The following is a 25,274-nucleotide window of genomic DNA, read 5'->3' on the forward strand; positions in this document are numbered from 1 at the left end:
ATGACATCATAAATTTATATTCTCTAAATAATTGTTGCATAAATCATGCTCAATACATTTCAAACTGATCAGAATAAGCGTTGTCCCTGTCAAATGATGACGTCATAATTATGGCACCAATGACGTCATCATTAACAACACCTATTCCGCATATGGTGTTATTTACAATGAGCCACGTTTCAATTTTTTCCATAGTGGTTTTGAAGATATAGAGGTGAAACGTTTTTCTTATTTTCCAAGATGGCGCCTGTACCACGTGACCTATGACGTCATAATTATCATTGAAATATTCTACAGGAGGAGGCCCTCCTATGGTGAAAATTTCGTGTCAATCGGACCAACAGTTGCGGAGAAAAATTTCATACTGATCGAATCAAGCATTATACTTGTCAAATTATGACGACATAATTAAAGTACCAATGACATCATCATTAACATATCTTATTTCCCAAGCGGAGTACTTGACAATGAGCCATGTTTCAGTTTTTTTCCATGGAGCGGTTTCGAAGATATAGAGGTGTAACGTTTTTCCAAGATGGCGCCTGTATCACGTGACCTATGACGTCATAATATTCACTAAAATATTCTACAGGAGGATTTTTTTTGTTTGTTTTGTATACAAGATCGAGGCTCATGAAAGAGCTAACAATAATCACACAAAAAGTCAAACCGACACACAAAACACAAAAAAAACAAGGGGAGCGGCAGACAAGATGGGGAGAGAGGGGGAAGGACACAAACAGAACATTTGAGAGCAGGGACATCGTGAGGACTTGGGGGGAGGTGGGCGAGGTATAAAACATATTACATTATAAAACATTTATATTATAAAATTATAAAACATATTATATTATAAACATATTATAAAGGTATAAAACATTTATAAAACATAAAACATACTGCAAGGACTCTGGGGTGAATTAGCGGGGGTAGAAAAGATCAAGGTTTTGGATGGGGGAAGATAAGAGATAGTGGTGAACAGCTGTTTTAAAGTCCTGGAGGGAGGAGTGGGATTGAAGGGAGTGGTGGAGTTTGTTCCAGAGGCGGGAGAAACGTGGAATGAAAGAGTGAAGGTGAGCAGAGAACCTAGATTTTGGCAGTTTAACCATAAGAGGGTTGCAGGCAGATCTTGTGCGACCTGAAGGAATATTAGGGGGACACAGCACAGAGAGAGCTGGGCCGGAGAGGAGTCGGTAGAAGACAGAAAGACCACCAACCTGCCTGCCGTGAGTGAGTGAAAGGCCATCGTAGTTAACTTCATCGCAGGAGATTCCAAAGATTCTGAAAGCTTTGGCCTCAACAGCCTGAAGCCGAGCTAGGTGTGAGGCAGGAGCACCAGCCCAGAGGAGGGAACAATATTCCATTGAACTGCGGATGAAAGCCTTGTATGTGGTGAGGAGCTCAGGTGTGCCAAGGAAGGACTTCGCACGACGGAGGATGCCCAGTCGGCGACTGGCTTTGGAGGCCAGCTTGGAAATGGGGTTTTCCCAAGAAAGATCATGGCAGATAGTGAGACCCAAAAGCTTGAGTGACAGAACTTCTTGGAGAGGATTGTTGAGAAAGTAGATGGGAGGGTTTTCCAGTCGGTCCTTTTGGAGAGACATTGTAAGAGTGTGAGATTTGTCAGGATTGAAAGACATGTTCCACTTGTTTGACCAGTTTGTGATTTTGTCCAGGTCTGCAGAGAGTTATGAGGCTGCAGACTGCTGATCTGAGGGATGAGGAATGGAGCGGCAGATGGTGGCGTCATCAGCAAAGAGACAGAGAGGATTTTCCAGAGAGTCGGAGAGATCATTGATGAAGACCAGAAATAGCACAGGGCCCAGAACACTACCTTGGGGAACTCCAGCCAGAACAGGAAGGGGAGATGAGAGAAATCCATTCAGGGCCACACGTTGCCTACGACCAGAGAGGAAGTCCGCAAGTCATGAGTGGAGATTTCCATGGATACCATAGGAGGAGAGTTTGGTGAGCAGAGCTGGGTGCCAGACCGTATCGAAGGCACGTGATATGTCAAGTGAGACAGGTCTGATTTCCTGTTTGGCATTGAGGACCTCCATCCATTGTTGAGACAGCAGAAGCAATATGTCCAGAGTAGAATGACCTGGTCTGAATCCAAATTGATGATCAGAGATCAAGCCATTGGAGAAGAGGGAGGATTTGATATCCGAAGCAATGATGGATTCCATGACTTTGCTGATAATTGGAAGCAGGCTGATTGGTCTATAGTTGCAAGGATCTGTTTTTGCACCTTTTTTGTGTAAAGCGGTAATGTTTGCTGATTTCCAAGATGCTGGCAGATGACCTTGAGCAAAAGAGAGGGTGAAAAGAACAGAGAGAGGGTGAGATAGAGCGGAAGAGCAGGATTTTAGGACCCGTGGGCTGATGCCGTCTGGTCCAGTTGCAGAATCAGAGTCGAGGTTTGATAAAAACTTCTCCACCTTGTTGGGAGAGAAGGACAAAGAGTCCAGGAGCAGTTGGGTTCGACTGGGAAAGGTGGGAACAGAGAGAGATGGGTTTGGGACACAAGATTTTGAGGCAAACACAGAGTTGAGGCATTCGGCTTTGTCACGTGCGGTGTCAACTGTGTAGCCATTTGAGGTAAGGCAGGGGATGGAGGGGGAACAAACACCAGAAACGGATTTGACCAGACACCACCAGGATTTGGAGGAAGGAGACAGGTTTGAGAGTTCAATCTTGAGTGTGGAGAGATAGTGCTTCCTGGCACTCCTGAGGGTAGACACACACTTGTTTCGAGCTTGGTGGAAGGAACTCAGATTGCCTTCAGTTGGATTTGCCTTCCAAGAGGCAAAGGCAAGTTGTTTCAGGGCAACTGCCTCACCACAAGATTCAGTGTACCATGGATGGGAGGAAGGGTAAGACAACTGAAGACGAGATGGGATAAATCTGTGCATGAGAGAGAGCAGTTTGCTTTGGAAGAATTCCCAGGAAGAATTGATGTCAGAGGCAGTAGAGATGGGAGACCAGTCCAGATGATTTATGGCTGCCTACAGACCGTGCCTTCGGCCTGAGTGAAATGCCAGACTCGTCGGCGCTGAGGGGGCTCTCTGAGAATGGCCAGAGAGATGTCCACTTTAACAAGCACATGATCAGAAGAACCGATTGGAGCAGAAGAAGAGCAGCAGACATTTGCAGCGAAGTTAGTCATAACCAAGTCCAGAAGAGAAGATACTCCATTGACTGAGATCCGGGTCGGGAAATTGACAGATTGTGTCAGTCCCAATGAGTCGCAGAAGTCCTTTGCTGAGGTGCCATGGCTGGTGAGAGATGAACCCACACCCAGCCAGCTGGCATGATGACAGTTGAAGTCGCCACATATGAGGAAGAGAGAGTTTGGATGAGTTGATAGAAGTTGGTCCATGTTGTCCGACAGCAAAATGTAAATGGAGTCACACTGTTTGGAGGACGGTGCAGAACACATATGAACAAAAGGTGGGAGTGGAGAGGAAGCCGTAGCCAGAGGTACTCCTGGGGGTGGGGTGGAGAGAGGGCAGTGCAGGGAGAGTGAGGAAGTGAGTTTTTGATAAAGATAGCCACCCCACTACCAGGACGAGGCTCAGGTCTATTGTCCCGGAGGAGGGAGTAACCAGGAAGAGATATTAAGGAATCAGAGACATCTTGAAGGAGGAAAGTTTCTGTTAAGCAGATCAAGTCTGGATTGTCAGAAGCAACCTGAATGGAGAGATCAATCAGGTTTGAGCGAAGGCCTCGGATGTTTGAGGTCCATACTAGTCTGGGATCCGAGGCCTGGAAATGTGTAAAAAAGTGATTTTGAAGTGACACCCCTGCTATAAAATGTTTGACCCCTAGATCATGTCTGTGGGGGTGTTAGCCACCAGAAAAGTGACTTTAGCAAGGTAGTTTGGATTGCGCGAATTCTGTAAGGACGTTTTTTAACTTGGGGCGTCAACTGTAAAAAAGCAAGAAATTTAGGGGTAGGGGAAATTCAATTGACCATATATCCTATAATACAGGGGTGAGTGCAACAAATTACCACTCATTATTTTTGTTATAAAGTTGGCTTTTATACGAAACATGATTCAACGTGATTGGACCATCCATGAGGTCAGCAGAGGTCAAAAGGTCACGGAAAGTGGGTTAAGCTGAAAATTTAGCTCCTTTATCAAATAATTCACATATGTATATGTCACATGTTCTTTGCATCCCTCTACTGTTTCTGGCCTATATTGATCGTAATAGTGATGGTTTACTGTGGTGGTTGATGCTTTTCATCTTTTGTGTGGTGCTAGTGATTATTATGCTACATTTGTTTCAACAACTTGCTTCACTCTTGCTGATCTTTATGATTACCATCGATCTTCAGCCTCCCTAGCTGGAGCAAGCTTCCTTCTTGTCAATTATTATTTACCACTCAACCAACGACATATCGAAATTCCCGTGTGGAAGCACTGAATGACATATCGAAAGTGAAACCGGTAGCCATATTCCTTTTTCTGTCAGGAGCTGAATGGAATGCTGATTCCCGTCCAAAAACCGTAAAGTAAGAGCGAAATATGAACTTAGAATAGTTAGATAAGAACATCATATAGTTAGGAATATTTTGTACATATTTTCCTGTCATTCAAGCAATTATCGGTTTACTAGCGTTCGAGAGAAAAGTATAGGTAAATTTGACTAGTTTCCTCATCGAATCTTGAAATGTTATAACGTTGTGAAATCATGATATTTACGAATCCAATATATTTCACAGTCGACCCTGATTTACTACACGTGATGGTGTTGATTGGTTTTGTGTGGCGTGGGGAATATGTTTCATTCTGGCCTGGCACCAGGTTCGCCCGAAGATTCGCCTGATGCGAATACAACATTATTAATTTTGTTCCATTTGTGGATTGTATGAAGTCTTAGAGTTTCTTTTTATTTCTTACAGGTGCTGACCCCTGGCGTATAAAGATGGAACCTGTGGCTGTGATAGCTGGTAAAGGAAACAAACGCAAACTCTATTCTAGTGTAAGTGACTATTCGAAATGTATCGTCTGCCAAAGTACAACAGATGATCAGGGACCTCTGTATAACCTGACGAAGAGAGGGTTCACAACATTCAAGAACGCGGTGGAAATAAGGAAGGATGACGTTTACAGCAGAGTGTGGGACGATCTGCAGAATCAGGACCAATTTCTTTCAAAAGGACCAATGTGTCACGAAAAATGCCGCAGTAGTTACACCCTCAAACGGACTTTGGACAATCTAGTATCCGCCAAATGGTTTAAAGCCGAGCAAGTAGAAACATCAGGTGAACGGGAGGGCAGGAGGAGTTTAACGGACTTTAAGGCAGTGTGTTTCCTGTGTGAAAGGAAACGCGATTCCAAAGGCGATAGGACATTAACTTTAGTCAGCACAGTTGACAGGCAGAAGTCAATCCATGATAAGGCAAAGGTGTTGAGGGATGAGGCGGTCCTTTTGAAAATTGAGGGCCATGGTGATTATTGTCTTGACCTCATAGCTAACGATTTCCGCTATCACTTGAGGTGTATGAACAATTTCATGAACAGACGATGTAAAGCTTCGGAACAGACATGTGACAGTAAAGGTGTCACTGAATATGACAAAGGCTTCCAAATGCTTGTTTCAGAAATTTCACCTGGACTTCTTATTAACAAGCATGTCTACCACCTTGGCCAGCTGACCAATGGATTTACGGAACTTCTCTCACAACAGGATGTAGTCAGTAAGAAACCCTACAGAACTGATAGGTTGAAAAAGCGATTGTTGAAGCACTTTGAGTCTGACATTCAGGTCATCACATTGAAGGGTAGAGATACGTTAATATGTGCATCTTCTTTGACCGTCAAAGAGCTCTGTGATGAAGTAGTCTCTCTGCAGACTGAATTAGATAAGTGTGAGCTTCTTCCAGATGACGAGGAAGAGGAGGTACTGCTCACAAACGTGTCAAACAGTTCATACCACGTGGCAAAACACTTGAGGGCTGAAGTGAAAAAATTCGGAAAGGTAGGGTGTGCAATCCCAGTCAGTGATGAAATTGAAATATCATATGAAGGTGCCTCTAGTCAAGTCCCGGTCGACTTGTACAATCACTTGGCATGGTTACTAACAGAGGGAGATGAGTGTCTCGGTGAAGATGGCAAAGTCGAGCTTACCAAAGATGATGAAGAGAAGGTACTGAATTTGGCACAGGACATTGTAGGATGTCTTAGCAGGCAGCCACTTCCCAAACACATCGGTGTTGCCCTACATATTCTGAAGCAAACACGTAGTAAAAACCTTGTGACAATGATTAACAAATTTGGACACTGCATCAGTTATCCCACTGCTCAGCGACACATCACAACAGCCGCCAATGATGTTTCTGAACGAGAAGAAAGGGAAGGGTTGTTCATTCCAACAAACATCACACCAGGACACTTTACCCGCTATGCATTGGATAACTTAAACTTCCATTCAGAGACACAAGATGGTGGTAGTTTTGATGCTACAACAAATATAATTTATCAGTACACATTTGAGGGAGAAGGAAGTGGGGAGGTAGTGGGGGCAGTGCCCCTTCAGAAAACCAGGAAACTGACTATCAGTGAACCAGACAAATTCGTTCCAGTAAGTAGTAAACTGACACTGAAGGACAGAAGCCAGGCTAGGTCATTACGTGATATTGAACTTCCTCATGATGACAAGGGGGAAGCCTGCTTTCTAGCTGACAAGAACATCGTTTGGTTCCTACTGAGGATGTGTCCAACACAGTTGATGACGGGTGAAAACGACAAGGACACTGGTAGCCTGACATGGAGCAGCTTCTTTGAATACAGTTCTGGGCAACATACAGAGAAAACAAAGATTGGTTATGGACCATTGCTTCCACAAAACCCAACCAACGCAGATGTAGTCCAGACCTCATTGGACTACTTTGTCACCTTGAGTCTTAAGATGGGTCAGGCTAAGACGGTGGTGACTTGTGACCAGGCGATATATGACATAGTAAAGGGGTTGTTTAGGAAGGAATCGGAAAAGTACAAAGATGTTTTTGTTCGACTTGGAGGATTCCATATTGCCCAGAACTTCTTGGGATCTATTGGATTTTTCATAATGGAGAGTGGCATAGAGGACATTCTGGTTTCTAGTGATATCTGTGGTCGAGGTACAGCCAATAAAGTCATGGCAGGAAAAGATTATTATATGATGGTCCGTTATCATTCATGGTTGAGTGAGGCATTGTTCATGCTGAAGTGGGAGGCATTTGAGAAATGGCTGTTGTTCGAGAAGACTGAGGAGACACTTTCTTTGCTTTCGTCTCTGCTTGAAAGTCTTAGAAATGCCTTTGACAGGAAAGAGAAGGACGAATTTGCTGCACTCATGAAGGAAGTCATGAAATGCCTAGAGTCACTGGAGTCGCTCTGGGGAGATTTTGAGAAGGGATTAGGAGTGACAGCCCATCTTTGGAGCATGAACATAGACATGGTGCTTATCCTAAGGCGTTACATCCATGCTGAGAGAGCTGGGCTGTGGCAACAGCACTTACAAGAGGTACAGAATATGCTCCCCTATACCATTGCTTCCGGCCATAGTAAGTACATGTCCTGCCTTCCGATCTATCTCAGTGAGATGCAAAAGCTTCCAGAAACAGCACCAGAAGTGCACGAGGAGTTTGCAGCTGGAAAATTCACAGTTCACCAGATTGCAGGAGACTCTAATGGTGTGTGGACAGACCTTGCCCTTGAACAGACCTACAATAGGGAAGGCAAAACAAGCCTCTTTAAGGGTATAACACAGTCTGAATCAGCACGAGAAAAGTACATCAAGGCTCTACCGTTCATGACCTCTGTCTCTGAAAGTGTAAAACAGATGGCACAAATGGCCTCGCCGCAATCTGACCACCACGAGAAGCTGAGGAAAGACGACATGGAAGCCGTGTTGCAGATCAAACGGACCGTGGAAGAGAAGATGCAAAACCCATTCGATCCTTCACTTGTGACAGATAAACTAATGAACATATCCACAGGTCAGATTCTTGCAGCAACTACCCTGGTAGATGCCAAACGTCTAGGCTTGGAGGCAATGGATGCTGCCACGACGACGAATGCAGACAAGATTGTCCAACCGAAGATAGAAACATTCGCCACGCATCTGAAGAAAAGTAAGAAAAAGATGGACACTGTGAAAGAAGTCATCAGAGAGGAGAGTGCAGTGACAAGGGCACTTTGTTTCGCACAGGACCTGAGTGATGAGGCACGGACTGAGGCATTTAGTTACGAATGGCTTGAGTACCCTCCCTCGTTGTTTGAGCCAGAGAAGAATGGATTTTCCATGCGCAAAGGTTGCAAATCCAACTGTCTATCCACTCTACAGGCAGAGGTTGCCGAGTCATGGGAACCGTTAAAAGAGTTGCCTCCTTCTGCATCTGGTGCAGTTTATGTAGTCGATGCAATGGCATTCATCCAGCGGTTCAACACACTTGGTTCGAGTACATTTGACCAACTTCAGGAAAGGTACAGGAACAAACTCTTGAACATGAAACCCAGACATTGCACTGAAGTGCATTTCGTGGGCGATCAATATGATTTTGGGTTAAAGAGTCTAAAAGGGGATGAACGCCAGAGACGGGAGTCAAATACCAACTTGCCAGAGTTTGTTCCAGCGGACATCATGAAAATCCCTGATTGGAACACATTCCTGTCAAACCCTTGTAACAAGACCAATCTGCTGTCGTATCTTGCTTCACGTTGGTCCCAGGAGTCATCCTGGCCTGATGGCTTCTGCCTGGTCCTTGGGGTCAACGCCCAGGCAACTCGTGTGACGCAGACGGAACATACCAATGTTGATGAGCTGTACTGCCCTAACCACGAGGAGGCGGACACCAGAATCTTTGCTCACATTGCGAGCTGTGACAACAGCGTAGTTGTCATTCAGGCTACAGATACAGATATCATCGCCTTGTCAATGTATCATTTCCCTCGGTTGACAAACGTTGTTGAGTTATGGGTGGAAAAGGATGATCTGTTCCACCCCATCCATGACTTGGTGAATGAGTTGGCCAAAGCAGTTGGAAAGGACGTATTGGCACTCACAGACACACTGCTCATCTCCTGCATTCTGTCTGGTTGTGATTCGGTGAGCTATCCTTTCAAACGGGGTAAGAAGAGAGCAGTGAAAGTCGCACTCCAGCATGTTGACAAACAGCCAGCGTTGTCCAATTTCATCCGACATGAATCCGGACCTTCTGCACATGATCAGGTGATAACTGAAGCACGAAGCTTCTTTTGTGATCTCTACGGCAAGCCAGGGTATTCATCCCTGGATAAGCTCCGCGCCCACTTCTTTGCATCTAGCAAACTACATCTGCGCTCCCTTCCTCCAACAGAAGATGCTTTTCACTTCCACGTTCTCAGGAGCCTTTGTCAGATCAGCTTATACAAGCAAGCTTCACTCAGCAATCCAGTGCTTCTTCCACCTGAAGAGTATGGCAGGAGTGTGGATGGTGACAGGTTAATTCCTGTCATGAAGAGCAAGCCATCAAAGCCTTCTGCTGCGAAGTTGAAGTACTGCAAATGTAAGAAGAAACCGAACTGCCTGAGGAATTGCCCTTGTGCGAAAGCTGGAGTACCATGCATCATTGCATGTGCCTGCAATGGCGACAGAGAAAAATGTGGACGGCTTCTGACTGATGACGGTGATGATGATGAGTAAATAGAGGTAATGACACTTTTCCAGACAGTATGTGGTATGACTTGTCGTTTTAAAACATGTTGAAGAGTACCGTGCAAATAGATAGTGTGAATGCCCGATTTTGGTGATTTTTTAAAGTTATGCAAATCTAAAGTGACATGCATGCCAGTAAGTTAAGTTCAGTCGGGGCATTTCTTTCCTAAAAACATCAGAGGGGTACAAACAACATATTTTGGGTGTAAAAGTTTGGCTATATTGAGCTTGAAGTAGGAAAAATGTGATTTTATTTACTAAAGGAGCTAAACTTTTAGCTTAACCCACTTTCCGTGACCTTTTGACCTCTGCTGACCTCATGGATGGTCCAATCACGTTGAATCATGTTTCATATAAAAGCCAACTTTATAACAAAAAGAATGAGTGGTAATTTGTTGCACTCACCCCTGTATATGGGATATATGGTCAATTGAATTTCCCCTACCCCTAAATTTCTTGCTTTTTTACAGTTGACGCCCCAAGTTAAAAAATGTCCCTACAGAATTCGCGCAATCCAAACTACCTTGCTAAAGTCACTTTTCTGGTGGCTAACACCCCCACAGACATGATCTAGGGGTCAAACATTTTATAGCAGGGGTGTCACTTCAAAATCAAATTTTGAGGTCTCGGATCCCAGACTATACCGTTAATGAGGAGAGAGTGTGAGCATTGGGTGCAGAACAGGGGAGGGGAGGGGTAGGGTCAGATGAAGGGTGAGAGGGGGATGTCGGAAGAGCAGTTGATAGTGTGTCAGAGATTACAGAAGAGTTACACGAAAGGGAAGGATGAGGAGGACGAAAGGTTTGATGGTGATGGGATGTGGCACAGTGAGGGGTTGTTTGAGGGGGGGCAGAGGAAAGTAGAAGGTTGGGGGAGGTAGAGGTACGAGACAGAAGGGAGACGAAGTGGGGAGGAGGCAGCTTTGAGAAGGAGGTGGGAGGAGGGAGAATTTGGGAGGGATGGTTGGGGGGGAGATTTGAAGGGGAGGGGTTGGGGGAGAGTTTTGAATGGGAGGGGCAAGGGGAGAGTTTAGGAGGGGAGGGGCAAGGGGGGAGTTTGGGAGGGGAGGGGCAAAGGGGGCGATTTGGAAGGGAGGGGCAAGGGGAGAGATTTGGAGGGGAGGGGCAAGGGGGGAGTTTAGGAGGGGAGGGGCAAGGAGGGAGTTTAAGAGGGGAGGGGCAAGTGGGGAGATTTGGAGGGGAGGGGCAAGGGGGGAGTTTATAAAGTGGATGATTAATGAAAGATGAACATTTATAACAAATTGGGTTTTTTTTTTTTTTTTTTGTTTTTTTTTTTGTATGCTGAATCGAGGCTCGTGAAAGAGCTAACATTTACTTCACAAACAAATCAACCAGACAAACAAAATATATAAAAAGAGGGAGCGGCAGACAAGATGGGGAGAGAAGGGGAAGCACAAAAACACAACATTTGAGAGCAGGGAGATGTGTGGGAGGGAGAGGGCTTGGGGGGAAGAGGCGTGGGAAGGGGGGGGGGGTGGGAGAAGTAAACTGGGACAAAAGCACATGAGGAGAGAAGGAAATAAAAGTTTTTTTCTTTGTTTTTTTTTTTTGTTGTTGTTTTTGGGGGGGGGGGGTGTGGGGGTTACAACGTTAGACAAATAGTAGATGTTCGGTGAAGTTTTGGTGAGAAGGGAAAATCAAAAAACCTAGCAAAACCAGCGAAGGAAGAAACAAACTTCGATGGGGGAAGCCTGAGGCTGCAAGGCCTCACACGCCGCACGGCAAACAAACAATTAATTTATGAAAGATAAACACCGAGAAACATCCAAGGGACACACTATAAGTTCACATGCCAAAAGATAACATACAGTTATGACAAAATACAATTGTGAACAGACTTAACTTTGAAAACGTGGAGAACGTGTGGAGCTTCGAAAATTCGTGACGTCGTCTCGAGATCTCGTGAGACCTTCAATGGTGAAAAGGGGATGCCCTCCTATGGTGAAAATTTCATGTCAATCGGACCAACGGTTGCCGAGAAAATGAATTTTTAAAATGCAGACACGCACGCACGTACGCACCCGAATGCTTAACCCAGGCTTTCGCTTTGCGAGCGCGGGGTAACAACTGAAGTTGAAAATTTAAGTTAAAAAAAAAAATTCGAAAAATATGGCCAAAAAAAACAACCCATTTTTCTTTTCAATTTTTTTCAAAATAAATACCCTTAGGACATACACACGGGATAGATAGGTGCACACCAGAAGTTTGGTACGATTTCACAAAAGTAGTTCAGTGATAACACAACACAGATACTGCACAGATATATATAATATCAAAACACACCTGGTCACAAATGTGCCTCACTGACTGGGTCCTCAGACGAGGTCCTCAGCATCATCCTGTTTCGGCCCTTCAACCTTGATACGGTCACCTAAGGTGGGCCAGCAGGGGCACATATGCCTCCACATACAGCAGCTACACCTGGATGCGTACAAACCCCCACCCCCAGCCAGTGAGAACACAGACTACAACAACAAAACTGCCTCCACTCCCAGAATCTACAGCCCCTCATCCACTCACTCAAACATCAAAAAAAAAAAAAATGAACAACCGACCACCTACCCTTACAACATGCACCACTCAAGCAAAAACACATTCATGCAAAACCACACCCACTAATGCAACACACACACACACACACACACACACACACACACACACACACACACACACACACTCCTGCAATACACACACACACACACACACACACACACACCATTCACACATATCCATTTCGCTTCCACGCTCAGTCACTACCCCTTTAGGCTGAAATGAACCACCACCCACAACCTCAACCTACACTGTTCGACGTGCCTCCATAAACTTCCTCCAAATCCAAAATGAGCCTTTCAAGGCAACCTGGGCCACTCTGTCACAGATCCTCCTTCTTTCTGTCCCACACACTCCAAGCCGAGCAAGAAATGCAGAAAAGGAATTGCCAATATCTCAAAAGTCTGACAAGAAACTCACCAACCCTTCTCCCAACACTCTGCCTCCAGCTCACTGTACTTTCCTCTCTTCCTCTCGTACACCTCCTCCATGTTCTCTTTCCAAGGTACAGGCAATTCCCCTAAGATGACCTGTCTTGTTGCACCTGACCAAATGACAATTTCAGGCTGCAACCTTGTCACACAGATCTCCTCTGGGAATACCAATTGTGGCTTTAGGTCTGCCACCACCTGCCAATCACAAGCATCTGACAGCCCTCTTGCTTTCCACCTCCTCCTCTTTCCACCTCTTACCACTTGGCCCTCTTTGACAATCCACACCTCTCCCCCATCAGTCCCCTTCTCCAGTCTTCTCTCTCTCGATCTCAGCACCTCCTGCTGTTGCAACTGCTCCTCCATAGTTTTGAGTTTGTTTGAGGGAGTAGTTCAGTGACAACACAACACAACACAACACAACACAACACAACACAACACAGACACTGCACACACACACACACACATATATATATATATATGTCTATAAGGCGCAGATTCTGCAGGAAGTCAAACGAAATGACGGACCCAAATGCAAGGCGACTGCCTTGGAAATGCTCAGTAGCATAGAGAATGACGAAGATTACATGGAAAAGGTCATGTTCACAGAGAAAGCTTGCTTCATGTATCGGGGAAGGTCAACCCACACAATGTGAGGATCTGGGGCTCTGGAAATCCCCACGTGGTCATTGAACACATACACGAGAGACAAAGTTCAATGAGTGGTGGGACCTTCTCCATGACTGCTTGGAGGGTCAATTTTTCTTTGCGTTGGATACAGTGACCTCAACAATTTACCTGAACATCTTCGAAGGATTCGCCTTCCCACAGATTGAAGACCTGCAACTCGATATCATTTTTCAACAGGACCAACCGCCTGGCCCTCCACGATCATCAGACATAACCCCCCTTGTTTTTTTTCTGTGGGGGGTTTGTCAAAGATGTTGTCGCAAGTTGCCGTTTGCGGTTTTGCCACGTGTGCCCATGTACCCATACACAGGGGCATCGAAAGGAGGGGGGGGGGGGGGTCAACGGGGGTTACTCCCTAGGGGGCCAGGGTCCGTTGAGGTGCCAGATCTTCTCCTGTATTTTTTTTTTAACAGTAAAGTGAAACCCCTCATCGGCTCATCCCCATTTCCTCATCCTTACATTTAAACCCAGAAGCTGATTTTGCTTTCTTGCCGGAAACAAAACAACATTTACCACTGTTAATGGTGCAGTTTCAAACTTTACAGAAAATGGTTATTAACCAGAAATGTGTTACAAAGAAATGGGTTTCAATGATTGGACCTCATGAACTGGACCTCATGGTCCAAAAAATTTTCAACATCTTTTCACGTTTTTTTTGCCAATCTTATGGAGAAAGAGTGTTCAACAGTCGAGGGTGCGAATTGACTCGATCGGTCCAAATGTCCCGCTATCCTTTATTTTCGATCATACGGCGAAATAAAATTGACAATTTGTTTTTCTCGGTAAAATATTCAGGTAAATGTCACGGCTCCACGTAATGTCCTCGTGTGCATTTTAATATATATACTGTTTCAGGCCGTTTGTCTGGAGCATTCCATGACGCTTTGGACAATTGGACCGCACTGTATGTTCCGTACTCTGCAACACGTACGAGGTGCACCAACTTCAACTTGTATAGTAGATTTGTTAACACTTTATTTATTAAATTTTTTAACACCTGTACTGTGAGCTAAAAGGCTGCTGCTGTGATTTTCCTTTATTTATGAGCTTGTTGCTACCCCAATTTAGGATCTTCATTAAAGAAAGTTCCTTAAAAAGTTATAAAAGAGAGAAAGGGTTGGGTTGGGGGTGGGGTGGAGGCGGGGGCCCCGAGGTGGTTTGCCTCGGTGCCCGTGCTGGTCCTCAACGCCCCTGCCCATACACAAACCCTTTTTTTTTTTGCATCAAAAACTTTCCTGGGAGTTCCCTTAATCCACCATCCTTGGTTTCATTGAAATCCGTTAATCCGTTCTCAAGTTGTAGCACGACAAACAGACAGACAGACACGGCTCTTTTATAATATAGATGATGTAAGAATGCCATCCGGCTTTGAAGAAAGGGAAAAGATGGGATGGGAGGACAGAGAGTTGGGGTGAGAGGTTGGTGCCTTGGGAGGGATGAAGGGTAGGGGTTCAAGAGAACTTGCATTAGGGTGGAGGTGAGGTTGAGGACTTGGAGTGGGGAGAGGATTGAAGCCCTGGGGTTATGTTGGGGAGATTGAGGACTTGGAGTTGGGGGCAGAGTGGAGTTGTTTAATCTAGCAACATATTTAGGGAGCACATATCTCTCTCTCTCTCTCTCTCTCTCTCTCTCTCTCTCTCTCTCTCTCTCTCTCTCTCTCTCTCTCTGATGTACCGTACTCTTCACAAAGCGTCGGTGCCGCCGAAGTAACTTCCTCAGTAAGAGTTATACTGGGTGGTTTGTCATCGCTTTCCCAGCAGTAGTTAGGGCTGGAATTTGGAATTTGGCCATGGTGCTAGCGATAGCTTGCCTACTCTTCGCAAAGGACACCTTGGGGTATTTAACATTCACCAACTAGAACGGCACTCAGTAGAGAGCATACCTCCGCCTGGTTGGCCATATCACTCAATGGTGAACAATCACTTAAACAATTATACTAGCTGGATCCGAATCCGGATTTTCACCGAAATTGAATCAATTTGTCCTTGTCACACACACAACCGGTCCACAAAGTTTCGTTCAAATCCGTCCACAAGTTTTTGAGATATCCTGCTATGTATCGTTTTTGGCCCTATCTCCCAATGGTGAAGAATCACTTTTAAAATTTTTTTTATCATATCCGAATCCACATTCAGATCTTCACCAAAACGGAATCGAATTGTTCTTGTTAGACACCCAACCGGTCCACCAAGTTTCGTCCAAATCCGTCCACAACTTTTTGGGATATCCTGCTATGTATCGTTTTTGGCCTTATCTCCCAATGGTGAAGAATCACTTAAAGAATTAAATAATGATCATATCCGAATCCATATTCAGATATTCACCGAAATGGAATCGAATTGGCTTTGTCAGATACTCAACCGGTCCACCAAGTTTCGTCCAAATACGTCCATGCCTTTTTGAGATATCCTGCTATGTATCGTTTTTGGCCCTATCTCCGAATGGTGAATAATCACTTAAAAATTCTACTAGCCGGATCCGAATCCGGATCTTCACCAGATTCTAATCATTTCGTCCTTGTGACATACGCTACATCTCTGCCAAATTTGGTCCGAATCCGTCCACAACGTTTTGAGATATCTTGTTCAAAAACAGACAGACAGACAGGGGTGAAAACATAACCTCCATCCACCTTCGGTGGTCGGAAGTAACTGATGCCGGCAGACAGGACCCCCAGCTTAATGTCCATCCGAGGGACGGCTCACGCATTGACGAATCATCCTGCCCGTGAAACCCTGGGATGAAAATGTATAGGTTGGTCGGGATTCAAGCCCAGGCTAATCATCTTAGAGACAAGTGTGCGTACCTCTAGGGCCGAGGTCCATCCTGCTAGCCCGAGGGACCCCCTATAAGGACAATATGAAATTCACATGGTATTTACCTGTTCTTCACATAACCTTGTTGAAGTGACATTTTACATTACGTGGAATTTCCATGAGAACCTTCTCGTCTATTTAACAATATCCACCAAGACTCGTCCGCGAACCCAACTCCCACCAAGCCTCCACCGTTTACACCCATCCCGGTGGGATTTCATCACCTCCCCGCGGTGAACACCGTAACAGCGCTCCCCCTACAGATCGTACGCGACTCGCTCTGCCCGGAAACGTGTTAAAATAGTTTTATTTATTCTTCGGAAAAGGCCCCGGGGACACCTCAGAAGCAACGCCTGACAGGATGTGATAAACAGGTAAGCTGCAGTTTGTACGAGGAGGGATATAGCATAACCTGCAGGAATTGGCGTGTCACGGAGCTTTGTGCGGTATTTTTTAACTCGCAAGACTTGCATTTGTTTGGTGGTCCAAACGGGGGGAAAACCTTCATCACATGTTATTTTATATTGCAGGGCTACATTTGATCAAATATCGCTCGTTGAAGTTTGTCCCGTCACTGTATCCTGTAGAAATAATTAATTTTGATTATTCTTGCTTTACCAATCAAGAACACATCTAGTGATGGGTTCGAGTCTAATCTCCCTAGCTGATGAGTTACTCACACAATAGGAAATTCATCTATAAGGAGATCTGTTTGGAAATACCTCCAATGTGTTCATTTCAATTCATTCCTCAGTACAGGGGTATATGTGGACGAACATGGGGCGAAAACTCCCAATTTGTTCACTTGACATGAGGGCATATGCTGGTCTGCAGGGAGAGCAACGGAGAATGAATTGGGTTGGTCTTTATAAAATCCCATCACCCTCCTCCCCTTCCCATACCTTCCTCCAACTAATGCACTTATTTTCATGCTCCAATGTCTAATCTTCGTGAGAAGTGCCTGCAAGACAACTCCTCCTGGGGAAGTGCCTATCGGACAACTCCTCCTCGGGAAATGCCTATCGGGCAACTCCTCCTGGGGAAGTGCCTGCCAGACTACTCCTCCTCGGGAAATGCCTATCGGGCAACTCCTCCTGGGGAAGTGCCTGCCAGACTACTCTTCCTGGGGAAGTGCCGACCAGGCAACTCCTCCTGGGGAAGTGCCTATCGGGCAACTCCTCCTGGGGAAGTGCCTGCCAGACTACTCCTCCTCGGGAAATGCCTATCGGGCAACTCCTCCTGCGGAAGTGACTATCAGACAACTCCTCCTGGGGAAGTGCCTGCCAGACAAGTCCTCCTGGAGAAGTGCCTACCAGGCAACTCCTCCTGGGGAAGTGCCTACCAGGCAACTCCTCCTGGGGAAGTGCCTGTCGGGCTACTCCTCCTGGGGAAGTTCCTACCGGGCAACTCCTCCTGGGGAAGTGCCTACTGGGCAACTCCTCCTGGGGAAGTGCCTATCGGGCAACTCCTCCTGGGGAAGTGCCTACCCGGCAACTCCTCCTGGGGAAGTGCCGACCAGGCAACTCATCCTGGGGAAGTGCCTATCGGGCTACTCCTCCTGGGGAAGTGCCTACCGGGCAACTCCTCCTGGGGAAGTGTCTACCGGGCAACTCCTCCTGGGGAAGTGACTATCAGGCAACTCCTCCTGGGGAAGTGCCGACCGGGCAACTCCTCCTGGGGAAGTGCCTGCCAGGCAACTCCTCCTGCGGAAGTGCCTGCCAGGCAACTCCTCCTGGGGAAGTGCCTGCCAGGCAACTCCTCCTGGGGAAGTGCCTGCCAGGCAACTCCTCCTGGGGAAGTGCCTACCAGGCAACTCCTCCTGGGGAAGTGCCTATCGGGCAACTCCTCCTGGGGAAGTGCCTACCGGGCAACTCCTCCTGGGGAAGTGCCTATCGGGCAACTCCTCCTGGGGAAGTGTCTGCCAGACAACTCCTCCTGGGGAAGTGCCTGAAAGACAACTCCTCCTGGGGAAGTGCCTATCGGGCAACTCCTCCTGGGGAAGTGCCTGCCAGACAACTCCTCCTGGGGAAGTGCCTGCCAGACAACTCCTCCTGGGGAAGAGCCTGCCAGACAACTCCTCCTGGGGAAGTGCCTGCCAGACAACTCCTCCTGGGGAAATGCCTGCCAGACAACTCCTCCTGGGGAAGTGCCTGCCAGACAACTCCTCCCGGGGATGTGCCTGCCAGACAACTCCTCCTGGGGAAGTGCCTGCCAGACAACTCGTCCTGGGGAAGTGCCTGCCAGACAATTCCTCCCGGGGATATGCCTGACAGGCAACTCCTCCCAGGGATCTGCCTGTCAGACAACTCCTCCCGGGATGTGCCTGCCAGACAACTCCTCCTGGGGAAGTGCCTGCCAGACAACTCCTCCTTGGGAAGTGCCTGCCAGACAACTCCTCCCGGGGCTGTGCCTGTCAGGCAACTCCTCCCGGGGATGTGCCTGTCAGGCACCTTATCCTGGTGAAGTGCGTGCCAGGCACCGTATTCTAGGGGAATGTCTGCCTGGCACATCCTAGTAGCTGAGATATTTTCCAGGCAACTCCTCCCGGGGATGTGCCTGCCAGGCACCTTATCCTGGTGAAGTGCGTGCCAGGCACCTTATCCTAGGGGAATGTCTGCTGGGCACATCCTAGTAGCTGAGATATTTTCCAGGCACCTCCTCATGGGAAACAAACCAAGAGAAGGCGAGCTTCCGATCCCCAAAAACCAAAGGGCGCACACACGCGGTCGTCTCCTGTCATTACGAGGCACAAACAATCACAGGCGGCAGTCGGGACGGGTGGCACATCCATAATGCATGTCCACACGGTCTTTTCGCGCCCGTTTCGCTCCATCGTGTTCATTAATGCTCGTTCGTGACGAGTCAATTTCTCAGCAGTCCAGTCCGCACGTTCTGGTGCCACGAAAGGTACCTGCGTGGGTCTGACGCAGAACTTGCCGCCAATTCTATATATTGAGGGCAACGTGCGGAGATAATGGCGGCTTGGCTGGAAAACGTATATTGTTATGACTCAAGATTGGGTTTTCAAGGGTAGCGACATGGCTCCAGCGAAGCATAAATATGACTGACGTGCCGCTTTACGCGTTATTGTTTGCTATCTAGCCCGGGAAGTTGGGGAGTGGCGGAGGGGGAATAGAATGGTTATGTGGGGGCGGGTGGATACAAGCAATCCATGTCCCATATAATAATGTCGCTTTTCGCGTAATTTTCTCCTCTAAGTCTTATCTCCTCCACGGCTGCCTCACTGTTGAGAAGTTCATACTTGCAGCTCCAACAGTAAGGACCTCATGCACGGGGTCATGTAGAACCTTCTCCAGCGTATTGTCACTCTTTTTCGCTCCGACCACTGGCCCGGGTTCCATGGAGATAGCGTGGCTATATAGGGAGATGGATTCGTCAACTGCACAATGAGTGTATATATGTGCAGAAAATATATATGGTTGTCACGCACCATACAGGCACGCACACATTAACAGTGCTCCCAAGAAAATGCGTCCAAAGCAGAACACCGAGTTTTCATCACGTTTTTTCCACCGTTTTATATAGCACATCCTTAATAATTGATGAGTCGGGTAATTAGTTCTGAACGTAAATTCGGACGTTTTGAGCAGCAGAGATTCCCAATTGTGGGACTATGGAAACACATTCTGCTCTACCAATCAACGTCTCTAATGTGGCCAATCCCCAGAGAAGATCCAGCAAACATTAAAACTTTTAAACCATGTTATTACAAAAGTATATTTATTGCACATTAATCAAACTTTGGAAGCCATCTTGAGTATAGTAATAAGAAATTCCAAAAACGATGTCCTAAACTTTATGTATCTGTATGTATATTGTTATGGATCTTGGACGTCGGCGCTCCCCTTATCAGGGGGGGGGGGGGGGGGGTTAATCTCCCTGTCTTTTTATCTGACCGACCCCAGTCCTTAGAGTTTATAACGTTCCTTCCGGCCGGTGGTAAGTAGAGTTGTTGGTCGAGTCTTAGTCCAATTACCTAAGTACTACCACCGGCCGTAAAGCAAGGAGATAACTCCCGCCCGAACCACGGATATGATGGAAAATGCCGAGCGGATAGCAATCCGCGATCCAAGCCGTTAACAAAGTGACTAAACCCGATTCTGAGCGGTTCCTAATCGTGCCACGTTTACCCAATTAGAGAAAAGACGAATGCGATCGGACAAGAGGAAACCAGAAAATAGGAAGAACAAAGATTGATTTATTAACAATGTACAAAGAAAGAAGAAGAGGAAACAAAAGGAATATACAAGATAGGAAGAGGAATAAGCAGCACACAGGGCAGTCTTAAAGCAGTCTTATCCTTAATACCCAGGACAACGGGCCCGTCTCAGACACTCACACGGGGATTGTAGATGGTGGATGGAAGGTCCGGCGATGGGGTCCAGGCTCCGGTCCAGCAGGCGAAACCCGGCAGGCAGCTCCGCGTGTAGTTGAACGTGACCGGACAATTATATAGCGGGGGGAAGCTGGTGTCCTGCGTATGTAATATGTGCACACTTGTGCCAAACGCCCTCTCTCTCCCCAATGTCCTCTTTAACAAGCACGCCCTTCTTCTTCTCAGTCCTTCTCCAAGCCACCCTTCCAACATGTCCTCTTTAACAAACGCCGGCGCATGAGTCTCCTGAAAGGGCTTTACGTTCGTGCTTTTATACCGCAAGCAACGATCGCTCCGTGAGCCCAAAAGCCACGCCTGTCGGCGATGTCCCTTCAGCCCTGGTTGGCTGGTTAGGGTTTACTGGCTCCGCCTTTGACGGCTGGATGACGTGGCCACACCTTCTTCTTGGCGTTCCGCCCCCTTTTTCCGGGCCTCACCGTGTGGCTTATGGCGGCGTTTGAGCGAGCTCCAGCTCAAGGAACGCTGCTAACAAAGGCGCGTAACAAATTGGGAGGGCCATGGGCAGACTGGAGGGCGCGTAATGGCGTCGCTTGGAGAGGGAAGTTGCAAACTGAACGGAATGGGGCCTACGTCTTATTTGATTGACACAACGCAGATTCAACTATTGGAAACACGGCCTCATCTAAACCACATACTAATGAAATAACTGGAATCCTATGGTGATCTACGTGTTGCTGTGGCCTATCTAGGGGTGCTACCTTTAACCTTTAATGATGTTGAATTTATTTACACAAGTGTGGGTTCTCAAAACCGCAACACTGCACCCCCCCCCCCTTTTTCCAGGCTCGTCCCGAGCCGAAACAATCAGGACTATCTTTTAAATTAATGTTACACTTAGGTGTGGTTACCCTCTACTTTTAACCTACTACCCTGAGTGCGACAGTTTTAACACTAGATATGTCCCCCCTGCTGCATTGCGTCCTCCCTAACTGACTCACGCCCACAATTAACCAAATTACGGAATTATTTTCAAACTAAACATTTAAGCCGGTGGGGAGCATTATTTACAAGACATTACTATTTAATTATTTACAAAACTAGCACCCAAGACCTGTCTTTTGTGGGAAAAAGAGAAGATGTTTTGATAAGAGGAAATGCCATTGCCATGCACTGCACCAATACACCATACACCCATATGTACCAAAATGCACAATAAAAAAAAAAACGCACCAAAAAGCACCAGAAATGCGCAAAACAAACATTTCAAAGTTATGAATGATGTCTTCTTGCTTCTCTGCTGGGCCGATGTATCTTGGCTTGATTGATGGATCTTCTTCTTACTTGCTGTTAATTTAATAAAAAGGGCACATACCGCGTCCACTTTTTTTTTATGGCCAGCAGGGCCAACTCAGGTGGTCCGACTGCTGGGCATTGATGCCACTTAAAACAGTGGTCCGCAAGCCAGATAACGCTGGCAGCAATGGTCTGTCCCAGTAGAGGTGCCAGGCCACAGAACGTGTGGTCCATATGGTGCATCAGTGCAGGCAGGAGGCAGCAAGGGTGCGGGCGCACAATCCAGGGCACCTGCACACTCCCCTCGGACAAAAGACCATGGTCCATGAGTGGGGAAGGACGACAAAGCAGAGGTTAGCAGGGGGCAAGGTCGCAAGGGTACACGTAATCACAAGGCAATGCGACATGAAGGGTGCGGGAGAGCGAGCTGAGAAAGCTCGTCCCTAGCGTTCGTCACCCCCCATGTCACCTACTCTACCCTTGCCCCTACCCCATATTTACACAATTTACAAATTTACCAATCCGTCTCTACTGTCACGTCCACCATATCTCCCCTAATGCCAAATTCGTTACCAATCCCTCCCAAGAAGGAAGGGATGGAATACATACAATGTCAAACTCCGTCATGATGCGTCTTACATTCCAAATCATCTGCAAAAACTGGTGTGGAGTCCTATCACCTCGGTGAGTGGATGCGGATGGTGCGAAGAGATTTTCCTCCTATCTATCTTCTAAATGACATTAACTCTCTTTACTCCACCCGGGGTCTTTCCCTGCAAATCCATTGGCCATCATTACTCTATGCGGTTCTAAAAACCAATTCCCATTGACCATCCCTGTGGTGCTCACCAATTTGGGGTCTCACTCCCCCGATTTTTCTACGCTGTGCACTCGCACAATTTCGGGGCTGGGACGTTTGGCTCCCCTAGCAGGTCCTACTTACCTGCGCATCTCCGCCACTGAACGTCGCCACCCGAGCTTGCCTAGCTCCTTCACCCTAACCTACCTTGGGGAAGGCCCTCCTGGCTCTCTCACCCCACTACTGCCCTCCTTGGCATCGGGCACCCGGGTCCTTCCCTTGGATCCTCGGGCCCCACTGAACTCTACACAACTCTACCTGGCTCCCAGAGCCTACCTGCGGCCTCACCTGACCGACAGACTACCAGTGGCGGAGTGCTCAACCAACCATATGCACTAACTGGCCACACGCCCAGCCATTCCATACACTTATGCACCCATCCAAGCAGTACTCTGCTACTATCCGCACCACAGATCTCAATATCCAACCAATTTACCTACTCCCTCTACCTAACTTTAAACTACCCTCCCCGGGTACTCGTGAAGGGGTCCATCCTTCCCCCATTCACTCCTTCGCACCATACACTCCACCCCACTCATTCCACACTCCACTCACTCCACACCATTGATTCCACACACCTGTTTCCATGCACCCCAAATCTCCACTTGCATCCTATGCAAGTCATTCACTCAACACACTTACACTTGTCCACAATACTCTGCTCATACATTTTCACACGCACATACATCTTTCACGAGCATTGCCTCATTTGCTAACCAGCACTATAAGGATTCTCATACGCAATGCCTCATTTCATCATGCTCACCAGCAAGACTCTCATTCAATTCCTCATTTAAACTAGACCACAAACACACTGCATCATCTGACTAACTACTACCCCTCTGATACTAGTGCTCCCCATCATCCCTTATACTAAGCACTCCCTCGTCATTATCATCCAACTACTCTACTCTACGTCCCCACTACCTATACAAAAGTCACTACTTAACTCTCAAGTCTCCTATGGTCATCTCTGGATCCTAACATTATCCTAACCCTCCCTGGCTAGTTCGCACCGCCAAACCCCATAAACCTATTGCTCCTCTGCCCCAAATGAGATACGATGTGAGGGATGGTGGATCTACCATCCCTCTACACCATATACCATTCACCATCACTATCACTATCCGTTCGCTATACTTGAGCCTCTCGGGGTGGAAATACATTTTTACTGCTCGGCTTCGAAAAGCCGGCAATGCGTGTGGATGGTCAGTCTCCTGTTGGGTGGGTCCGTCCGGCATTTTCGATTCTGGGGAGGAGGCATACTCGGGCCAAGGTTCCAAGGTCCATCCCAGTGCAGACCCTTTCGGTCTCCGGCCCGATGACCCAACTTCCCCCGGTCGGAACACCGCGCCCGCCAGGGGGCGAAGGTCCGACTTGGCCTTTCTTCCCCAGAATCGTGCCGGTCGCACACTACGGCGAGGCACCGACCAAGCAGGGCGGGACCCGGCCCGAATCGTGCACGGCGCTCCTTGCAGAAGCGCCGCGGCAACGATCCCCACCGGCCCCCGCAGCACACAAAGCGCACCACGCCCCGAGAGCTCGCGTCGGCTACCCGTCAGCCTAACCACTGCCCCGGTCAGCGTCGATGCTCGAATCACATTTTCACATCCCCACACGTTCCTTTTCTCACTGACAAAACGCGGCGCTCCAGCACCTCCCATCCACTCCACACACTTCGTCACCGCACTCGCTCGTGCATACCCTTCCGTTCCACACTTCGTTAACACACATCCCCGCGCTCACCCTGGTGCTCTCACACTACTCGCACACCCCATTACATCCTCTGTAACAATCATGGGTGTGCACTCCTTTGCTGCACACCCAATCACGTGCTCTGGTGTGCATCCCCGCACACGCTCCACAACCAACTCAGGTGTGCATCCTCGCACACTCTCTCCATCCATCTCACACTCCGTGTCGCACTCACTCTCACTATCACCCTCTGTTTCCTCAACGTCGCACATACCTTCAACCCACGCTGCCACGAAAGCGGGGACCGAACCTCGCACAAGCCATGCGTAATCGAGTATGCCGAGCGGTATGCGTATCACGTGACTCGTGCCGTTACTTTTATGGAACCCGATTCGAGCGGTTCTATTCGTACCATGCGAAGCCAATTGATGGAAGGGACAAGAATGGTCAAATCAAGGGAATAACACGATTTATTATTATTTATGTACAATGATTCGCAGAATAAAGGGGACACAGAGCAGAAGCTTAATCAATCTTAACTTATCCCCACACACAGGGCCCACTCACGCACACGGGGAGAAGAAGAGAAGAAGTTCGCGCGTAAAACGCGCTTTGCCATCGGTCGCTCCGGGGCAGATCACCCGGCGTGTATCTCGGATGTTCACGGCACGTATGCAGGCGAAGGCAGGCAGGAGGAGATCGCGCGTCTGTGGCCCGGCACGGGTCGTCCTCTCGAGCGTGCGATTAATACAGTGCAGAGCGCAGGGCACGGGACATGGGGAAAGTTCGTGTACAATCTCGATCACCGGCAATTCAATGCACTCATTCTGCGGCACGTTCTCGTGCGTGCTCAAGCTCATCTCAACTCCACTC

This window comes from Myxine glutinosa, chromosome 10, assembly GCF_964187855.1.
Source record: "Myxine glutinosa chromosome 10, kmMyxGlut1.1, whole genome shotgun sequence".
In the NCBI taxonomy this organism is placed as follows: Eukaryota; Metazoa; Chordata; class Myxini; order Myxiniformes; family Myxinidae; genus Myxine; species Myxine glutinosa.